Here is a 10,712-nt window from a genome sequence, read left to right as displayed (position 1 = left end):
TTCAGAGTTGTGACTGCATAATCTTCACTGATGATGCATAAGGATGCTGAAATAGTTACTATATGGAGATGGTGGTCCAACTCTGAATCGAATATAAACAAAACCTGCCTTGAACCCTTTTTTATCGTTTTATATAGTTGTTTTTTTGTACTTTCTCGTATATCTTTACTCCATAGTAATGAGTTTATCTGACTTGTGATGGCTCTTCCTCTACCTAATTTTTGTTGTATGTTGTTTTTTATTATTTTTCTTTCTAAGTCTAGGTCTTCGCCTGTGCAGCCTATTGTCATATATTCTGTTTTGTTTGTATTTATTTCCAGACCCCAATCTTCATACTCCTCTATCAGTTTTCGAACCATATAAGCAGCGTCCTCTGTATCCTCCGCTAGAACCACCTGATCGTCAGCAAATAACAAAGTAGTCAGATTACCCTCTTCGATTTGTACTCCCATTTTCTTACATTTTCTGAACCATTTCTTCAGAGCCGTGTTTATATAAATTTTGACAAGGGTAGGGGACAGGCAGCATCCCTGTCTTAGACCCTTGTTAACCTGAAAGTATTCTGAGAAATCACAGAGTTAAACCTTAAAAATGTTCTCCTGAACAAAACCAGAAAAGTGACTTATCAAGTTATTTTCCTATGGTCTTCAATTATAATGTGTATTTGTTTATTATTTATATGTGTTTTATTCATTTTTACCATATTTTCTGGCTAATCCGGATTTTCGATAACCCGGATCGGCTGCGGTCCCGATTAATCCGACTTATTGAGGTTCAACTGTATATAGTTTTACTGACCTAATCTAATATATTTTAAGTTTACTTCCATTAACCCCATTGGTCCACGCACGCGTTGCGGCAACCCCTGTTTCCATAGCAACGCACCAAAACAAAACACCGTCGCGACGGCGAAGAGTCGGCCGACGACGCGGAGGTGGCCACATCCATCCTAGTCCTCTGAAATGGTTTCAGTTTCCTTTGTAACGTAAATGCGCCATCAGATCAGTTGTGCAGGTGAAGTGAATGTACATTGACCACAGAGACGATTGTAATGACCGACATTTTTGCCTAATTTGAAATTCTCGCACCGCCGCAGTTTTCAAATGTCGATGACGCTGTTTTTGTTGTGATTCGCTATTCGCTTTCGGCATTTGACTGGGAGAATATTGAGGTTAGTTCTATTCTGATTTTTTAAGGAACAGTAGACAAATATAATACATTAATGATCTTATTTGACGTTACCAAAATAAAAAGTATAATATAAAATTTTTACTGAAATATTGAATGTTACTATCTCAATGACTGCTTAATGAAATAAATTTCATTAGACAGTATAAACTATACTGTATTAAATTATGTAAATAGCATACAGAACAAATTTTATACTGTAATAATTGTTTGAGGCATGATTATTTTTTAATATATTTTGGAAAAAAACCTAGGGGTAACATGTGATATTTAAATTTAGTGAGGATAAAACTACTCCAATAATGTTTTTTCGGGGAAATTTGAGAAGGGCAGTGGCGTAGCGTAGTGGGGGCGGCAGGGGCGGGCCGCCCTGGGCGGCACTTTTTAGCGGGCGGCAAAATGTAACAATAATTAATAATAAAAATATTTTGTAAATATTTGAACCATTTTATATTTTTATCGCAACTACAAATTCGGACCGATTGAAAGGAGCACGGAATTTTTCATTACTTATTTTGTGACGAATTCGGGGAATTTCTTTTCTTTGAATGATATTTTGTAGCGACTGGCAACAACGTCTATACTGATTTATGGGAACAAGGGAACAATTTACAAACAAGGAGACTTGACCTAATAGGTCTGGATCCCGCGTATGAAAAAAAAGTTGATTAATAGCAAGCTGAAAATTTGTTATTAGCTTAAGGGTGTCTAGTCGGATAAACTTTGATATATGGGAACACTGGAACAGGGGCAGTTTTAATTGTGGAACAGGTTAAAAATTTGGAACGGTCACACCACTAAAACGGCACATTTATTTTGTCCGACAGAACATACTTAAACTCTCCGAACAGAGATTAAAGTCTCATGCAAAAATCAGACTGCTATTTATCACCTGTCATAATTCCTGTCATTTGACATATTCTACATGTTCCACTCATTAAAACGCCCATTTGGTGATAAATAGCAGTCTGATTTTTGTATGAGAGTTTAATCTCTGTTAGAAGAGTTTAAGTCTGTTCTGTCGGACAAAATACATGTGCCGTTTTCGTGGTGTGACCGTTCCAAATTTTTAACCTGTTCCACAATTAAAACTGCCCCTGTTCCAGTGTTCCCATATATCAAAGTTTATCCGACTAGACACCCTTAAGCTATTAACAAATTTTCAGCTTGCTATTAATCAACTTTTTTTTCATACGCGGGATCCAGACCTATAAGATTGTGCGCTAAGAAAGTAAATGCTTTGCATATGATATTGACAGAGAAAAGAGAGGAATGGGCAAATGGAGCCATAGGTTATGCAAAAAGTATGTGTGAAAAACTTGGAATTTCCATAAAACCTCGGAGGGCATAACAAGAAAGCATACTTTTGATGATGAAACTAGAGATGCTAACTTGTCTTGTGAAAATGAATTGAGACGAAAGCTGTTTTCTTCGTGAGATAGAGTTATTGTAGAAATTCGTGAGCTTTTTCAACAGCTACAGAATTTAACGGATAAGTTTTCCGGCTATATTATTAGATCCAGACCCAGACAACACTGAGTGTAATCTAGACTACGCATCTGATGAAAATGACGAGCAGGATTTCAAGCTGGAAAGACTTCGACTGCTGACTTTCGTTGCTGCTACAGGCAACGAAAATAAATTGATTAATGTAGACTCACTTGAATTATTTAAATGTATTGTTAAATCCAAGCTGGAAGATACTCTGCCCAATATTTTAATAATGTTACGAATATTTTTCACAGTTGTTATAAGCAATGCCAGCTGTGAGATAAGTTTTTCAAAATTGAAATTGATTAAAAATTATTTACGATCGACAATGAGTACTCCAAGACTAACTAATTTGACTATTTTGTCTATTGAGCAAGAGGTATGTGATGCGATAGACATTGACGGTGCAATAAAAGACTTTTGCTCTTAAGAAAAGTAGACCTATAAATTTTGAATTGAAGACGGAAGTTTTGTTTTTAATTCTAACAAATACTCATATTGGTTTTCAATAAAAATATAACATTATAGTATCGTTCTAGTTCTAATTAAAAATCGTCAAGGTGTACCTAATATTAAGTAATAGGTATCTAAGTTATATCAATGTATCTAATTGGTTAAAGTAAAAGAATTTTTGTATAGGGCTTTTCATCGATTGTGTATACTATTAATATACACGGATTATACGACATATTATTATGACAGAAGCTCGAAACAAATGACTGTGGATGAAAAGCCCTATTAATAGACGTGATTGTAAAACTTAGATAAACTTTTTTTATTTAAAATCTAACCTGTATAATGCAAAATAATGATGACTGTTCTCGCCGAAAAGTTCTCTATAATTTAATGTATAGTAGAATGTATAGTATACATTTAATGAAAATACCTAAATTAGAGGGCGGCAAAATTGTCTACCGCCCCGGGCAGCCGACACTCAGGCTACGCCACTGGAGAAGGGACAAGATATTTGAGCCTTGTACTGATCCTTCACGTTTAAATAAAAGAAAATATCTATGATCTTTTAGAGAATTGCGGCTACAGAACCGCAGGTTGCCTGAATCAGTCACTTGATCTTCCACTGTTTCGAGCTTTCCGCAGCTAGATAGTGTATGATGCCTAGATATTTAAACTTCATGACTTGTTCTATTATTTGACCCTCCAGCTCTGATTTACATCTTATTAGATTTGCTGTTATAGCCATGCGTTTGGTCCTTTTTGTGGAAATTAACATGTTAAATTTTCTAGCGGTTACATTAAATTGGTGCAGCATACGTTGTAAATCATCTTCACTTTGAGAGATTAGTATTGCGTCGTCTGCATAGCAGACTATTTTAAGTTGTTTTTCTCCCATTTGCTAATCTTTTTTAGTTCTTAGCTTTTTTATTATTTCATCCACGATCAGGTTGAACAATAGAGGACTCAGGAAATTTCCCTGTCTTATCCCATTGCCAACGGGTCAATTGCTTCAATTGGGTCAGTTAGTTCTTCATCTACTTTTATTGTGTTGTTCTGGCAGATAATTTCCTGGATAGACCGATTTATCAACAAAGAAGTTCTACACAGAATGGATAAAGAGCACTAACTAGCCATAACCATAAAACGTCGCAAACTGGAAATCCTGGATTTAATTCGTAATTAACAATGATAAGACCTACTTTTGGACTATACTTCAAGGTAAAGTGCATGGAAAAAGACTAAAACGTGGTTCAGGAAAAAGAAGAAAAATACTCTGGCCTCATAACCTACGAAAATTGTTTAATTTGAAAACTACCGAACTTTTAAGGGCGGCAGTCAACCAACTCAAAATAGCCAATATCCGTAACTGATGACTGATAGTCACCATAAGAAGAAGAAGGATCACTTTACTTGGGGCATTTTATTTGTCGAAATATCAGAATTTCTTGATAATCGTAAATAAAGCCGATAACAATATTTATATCTTTTCAGACTATAAATAAATCCTTTGGTTGTTCAGAAGTGCTAATTTGTATAAAAACCTGATTTTGTGTATCTAAACACTTGCAGTATACAGGGTGTTTCATTAATAATTGTCCATATAGTAACTGGAGAAACCTTAGCACAAAATACGAAGATTTAACCTAAAACACTTAAATAAAATGTGGTTCCTTAGGAAGTTACAGGGTGTTTTATCTAAAAATTTAAAAACTATTTTTGCTCAGCATTTCAAAACTATTCCACGTATGCTTTTAACACTTGGCAGGAAGTATAGGTACTGTACAAGCAACTAAATTATGTTAAACAAACGTTTCTGGCTATTACCAGAGGCGTACGACGGGGGAAAGTGAATGGATGACCCTTTCAAAATTCTACGCCACTGGCGGAATTCCTATTTTAGTTCAATTTTTGGATTCTCCAATACTTTATATGAAAATAATATACTCTTAACTCGTAACGATAAAGTCATTAGTTTTCGAGATCTTTGAAGTTAAAAATGAAACGAGACGGTTATTTTGATTAATGTATTGTGTCGCTTCATTTTTAATTTCAAATATCTCGAAAACTAATCATTTTATCATTCCAAATGAAGAGTCTATTATTTACATAAAAAGTATTGCAAAATCAAAAAATAACACTAAAATGGCAATTTCGTCATTGGCGTAGAATTTGGGAAGGGTCAACCAGTCACTATCCCCTGTCGTACGCCTCTGGTAGTAGCTAAAAACCTTTATTTATCTTAATTTAGTAGGACGTACAGTACTTACACTGTCTGCCAAGTATGATAAGGATACGCCAAATAGTTTTAAAGTACTGGGTACAAATAATTTTTAAGTTTTAATCATATGAATGATATTTATAAATTATTAATCAAAATAACTTTGCCGTTTCATATTTAACTTCAAATATCTCGAAAACTAATTACTTTATCGTTACCAATGAAGAGTATATTATTTACGTAGAAAGTATTAAAGAATCTAAAAATGGCACTAACATAGTGATTCTTCCAGTGGCGTAGAATTTGAGAAGGGTCAACCATTCACTATCCCCTGTCGTACGCCTCTGGTAGTAGCTAGAAACGTTTGTTTATCATAATCTAGTAGGGTATATAGTAGTTGCACTTTCTGCCAAGTATAAAAAGGATACGTTAAATACTTTTAAAATTCTGAGCAAAATTAGTTTTTAAATTTTTAGAGAAAACACCCTGTAACTCAGTAAGGAACCACATTTTATTTAAGTGTTTTAGGTTAAATCTTCGTATTTTGTGCTAAGGTTTCTCCAGTTACTATATGGACAATTATTAATGAAACACCCTGTATAACTTTTGTCGCATCTCATAAATTTACGAGCGCGGAGCGCGATAAAAGTTGTTTGCTCTTGCACTTCGCCAATTAAAACTGATTACATTCATTGATTTATTACATTCTGAAGGTCTTCTTTATGACTGACCAGTATCTATGACTATATCATTATATTTGGGTATCTAAATACTTGTTTGTGGGGACTATGCACACAACGAAATGAGTGGAAGAAAATTGTAACGAAAGCCAAGTCAAATAACAAACTTTGACAATACACAAGAAGAATGCAGAGTGATTGACCGCAATAAGCGAATCAGAGAGCTTTAAGTAAGAGCAGCAAACATTCCATCCGGAATGAAAATCTTTCATGGTGATGATTGACCTAATATCTTTTGTGGAACCCTAATCTAGTCTAACTCTAGAATAAAAATTCTGCTACCGAATTTGATCAGCTTTTATGGTAGGGGAGCAGAGTATGCTAAATATGCGGTCACCCGAGCGCTTTGTGGACCTATTGGGTTGTGAAGAGTAGGTCCTAAAACCAAAAAATGTTAAGTAAAGTTTTCCATTTTAGTGGGGACTTGTCCATTTTAAATTTAATTTTCCATTGTCAACAATCGTTTTTTTAGATTATAGCGCCATCTATCCATACTTCGAAAAAATGTCTCGAATAAAAGTTACTTATTTTTACGTAAAGAATCCAAATCTGCAATAAAAAATGGGGGCTCCCATTTAAGATTTTAAAGTAACCCCCCACCCCACCTCCTATTTAAAGTAAAATATTGAATAAGTGTATTTTTCAGTGTTTCGATCTGATGTTCATTTCGCGAAATATCGCGGGATTCGTATTTAAAATATTAAATTTACCCCCACCCCTCTCCGTGGGAAGTCGTGTTTGGTAGATTTGATATATAGATAGATATTGAATATCATTTGATAGATTTTTGAAAAATATTGAGTAAGTATTTTTTAGTTTTTCGATCTGTCATTCATTTCGCGAAATATTCACTTTTTTCTTGTGAAACTTTGGGACTCACCCATTTCCTTACGCCCCGCTCAAATCTTCATATTTTTGAAATATTACACTGTTTTACATGTACTTAACTTACCTTATCTTAATCTGACAATTTCGAGTTTTTCTATTTTTCTAAGGATAGATTTTTTTTCGGCCCCCCTTAACGAACTCCCCTGCATTAAGAGCCAATATAATATGGTAGAGGTACATTTTCAGGGTACAAGGTTTCTCCCCATGTAATAATCTGACGCGCTCGAGTAACTGCAAAAATCCCCGCTTGGGCTCCCCTACCATTAGTAGCTGTATAGTTTTCACTGTGCTTTTCCTACGGAACAAAGATGTGGATTGATGCGCATGTGAAGTCTCAAATGACGCTAGAGGGATAGGGATGGCAACGATGTATCGATACATTAAATATATCGATATATTTTAAAATTCTATCGATATTCGACTTTCGATATATCGGAAAATGTATCGATATTTGAGATTCAATGTATCGCCCACACATGATTAATATACCATATTGGCAAGATATAAAATTATAATAAAATCTTATAATATGAATTAAATCCTTACTGTTTTAAGACGCTAATGCCTGGTTGCACCAACAGATCTTAAGCTCCAGATTAGCTAAGCTCTACTTATAGATAGGGCCTCCTTGAGTATCACTTACGTTGCACCATAATTTTAGATTCTTACCTTATTATCAATTATATCTATTATTATATTATGGTATTCTTATTGTAATATATTATAATTATATTAAATTAATTCTTATGATATTCTCGACTTAAGCTTAAGATCTGTTGGTGCAACCGGGCATTAGTATACTATACTAAAGAAATATTCTACCATACTAAAGAAATATAATCAAGATTTTCGACCAGTATTATTTAATTTGAATCTCGTATACCTACCACCTACCTTTAAAATTTCAGGTAGTACCATATAATATTTTTTAACTTATAACAATATTTTTCAATAGGGCACGCTATGTAAACCAGTAATAAAACGATTTCAAATTTAACATTTGTCACGTTCACGTAGAACTTTCTATAAAGTTTTATAATAATTGTATTGTATTTACTAAAACCCTAAAATTCAAGATGTAAAGATTACTGGTGTTGGAATCCAACATTTCGTTTCTATTGGTCCAAGTAGGTACCTATTATTGAATTTGTGTGTAGGTAGTTAATAATAATAAAACGAGAAACAATAATACGCCAGTCGATGGGAGCAAGAATAGGATATTACCTCCGAATTCTATCCTACTGCATGGATTTTAATGAAATTTTGGAAATAGCCTCTACTTATCTCTTAATTCAAAGTCTACCCTATGCCGATGTGAGGTTTTATCTTGGGGGTGGTTTCCATCCCTTCTCAGGGGTGAACATTTCTATATTTTTTGTTCTATAATTTCTAAAAACTGTTCTATATTTTTCTTTTTTGAAAAGTCAATACTTTTTGAGATATTCGTGGTTGAAAATTAGCCATTTTCATTGAAATATAACACCTTTTCGAACGGTTTTTCGCAAATACCTTGAAAACTATGCATCTAAGTAAAAAAAACTATATAAAACATTTTTGTAGGTTATAAAAAAACAAAGAGACTCTTGCCTTCACAAATCTTCCACTTATAACACAAAAAGAGATATGGCAAGTGAAAAGAGTTGGTTTCTTTGGTACCTGCCCAAATTGGTGTATTTAACTTGAAATATCAAAGAAACGGTCGATTTTAGGTGTATAATGCTATTAATACCTTTTGTAGTGCTTGAAAAGACCTTTAAAATGAGCAATATTTTAAAGATCTATTTCTTTCAAACTAAGCGAGATGCAAACTGCAAACAAAATGCTGCAAACAAAATTGATAACTAATGTATTTTAAGAAAAAATGAGAAGTAATTTTAACCCCCATCCACCAGAATGTAAATGTATTTTGTAAACCTTTTATTATAGTATTATTTCTATGTTCAAAAAGTTGGACGGGTTTAAATTGAATGGTTTAAAAAAATAAGATCAAATTATAGAGCGATTTTTAAATTCTCTTAAAAATCTTCCTTTTTCTCCATGTAACTTGAAAATGATAAGAGATACAGTAATGAAAAATAAAAACGAATTTTTTATCTAAAAGAACCCCACATTTTTGTGTGGTATCTTTTTTTCGTATCTCCTATCATTTTCGCGTTACATGGAGAAAAAGGAAGATTTTGAAGAAAATTTAAAAATGCGCTGTATAATTTGATTTTATTTTTTTCAAAAACCGTTCATTTTAAACCAGTCCAAATTTTTGGATATAGAAATTACACTATAATAAAAAGTATTGTAAAAGCAAAACGATGTATTTTATTTCTGATGAATGAGTGATTACTTCTCTTCTCATGGATGACTTCTCATTTCTTCTTAATAGTTATTTATGATATAAGTATTAAAAGTACACGTTTAAGGCACGCATGTGAAAGTTTGCAGAATGAGCGATAGCGAATGCTGCAATTCACATGAGTGCCTTAAAATGTACTTTTTAACATGAGTATCATACAATATTTTTTCTACAAACGTAATTACAGGACAATATCTACAAAAACTTTTACTTGAACTTGACTGACATTCCATTTTTATATTTTTTTGACATTACATCAAAATTGTCTATACGGTCAATACGAATTGCAGTGCCTTAAAAATATTTTAAAGCACTAGTGCCTTAAAGTAGCATTTTTAACGCACGCATGGAGTGCTAAAAATTGCATTTTTAACACGGTTGTAGAAAAAATACATTAGTCATCAATTTTTTGTAGCATATCTCGCTTAGTTTGAATGTAATTGACATTTAATATTTCTCATTTTAAATGCCTTTTCAAGCACTACAAAAGTTATTAGTATCATTATACACCTGAAATCGACCGTTTCTCTTTTATTTCAAGGTGAATACACCGATTTGAGCATGCACCAAAAAAACAAACTCTTCTCACCCACCATATCTCTTTTTGTATTATAACTAGAAGATTTATGAAGGAACGAATTTCTTTGTTTTTTTATAAGGTACAAAAATATTTTGTATAGTTTTTTTGTTAGATTTATAGTTTTTAAGTATTCGCAAAAATCTGTCCGAAAAGGTGTCATTTTTCAATGAAAATGGCCAATTTTCAACCACGAAAACTCAAAGAGTATTGAGTTTTCAAAAAATAATTATGGAACAGTTGTTTTTGATTAGAATTAGGTTCTCTGGCCTCTTCCGTGGCTATTTTAACCAAAACAAATTTCTCCCCCGAAAAGGGGTGGAAACCACCCCCATGATAAAAGCGCACATCGTCATAGGGTAGACTTTGTTTCTTAAGCTATTCCCTACTTACTGTGAAAATATCAAGTAAATCTATGTAGTAGGATGAAATTTCCGAACCAAATACCCTCACTGACTGCCTAGACCAGGGCGCATCTGTAAAAATATTTTTCTACAACCACTATTCAAAGTGCACTTTTCTGCACGGTTTTATGTTAGCAAACTTGATATTTTCTCACAGTATAAGATATTTGACATTAGTGTGCAGAAAAGTGACGTTTCTGTGCCGCAAAGTGACGTTTCTGTGCCGCAAAGTTCTTTTCTGCACAGTTGACTACCTCATTCTGAGTAACGTTATATTCTGTTTACATCCGTGGACTACCGCATTCTGAGTAACGTTATATTCTGTTTACATCCGTGGTTAAACTTTAGACAAATATATAACCTATAAGACAATTATTATATTTAACTATAGCATAGAAACTAA

At 33.3% G+C, this 10,712-nt stretch overlaps 1 protein-coding gene across 1 annotated transcript in view; it reads left to right on the top strand.

Annotated features, from left to right (window-relative positions):
• The first annotated feature begins 917 nt into the window (after nucleotides 1–917).
• Nucleotides 918–10,712, top strand: part of LOC126886618 (estradiol 17-beta-dehydrogenase 11-like) — a 315,249-nt gene continuing 305,454 nt past the window's right edge. The window contains exon 1 of the mRNA XM_050653609.1: nucleotides 918–1,171. The gene's annotated coding sequence lies outside the window, so the exon portion shown is untranslated. The remainder of the gene's footprint in view (nucleotides 1,172–10,712) is intronic.

This window comes from Diabrotica virgifera, chromosome 6 (genome assembly GCF_917563875.1).
Source record: "Diabrotica virgifera virgifera chromosome 6, PGI_DIABVI_V3a".
Classification (NCBI taxonomy): Eukaryota; Metazoa; Arthropoda; class Insecta; order Coleoptera; family Chrysomelidae; genus Diabrotica; species Diabrotica virgifera.
Note: the sequence above shows the minus strand (reverse complement) of the source record. Positions and strands in the feature narration are given on the sequence as shown.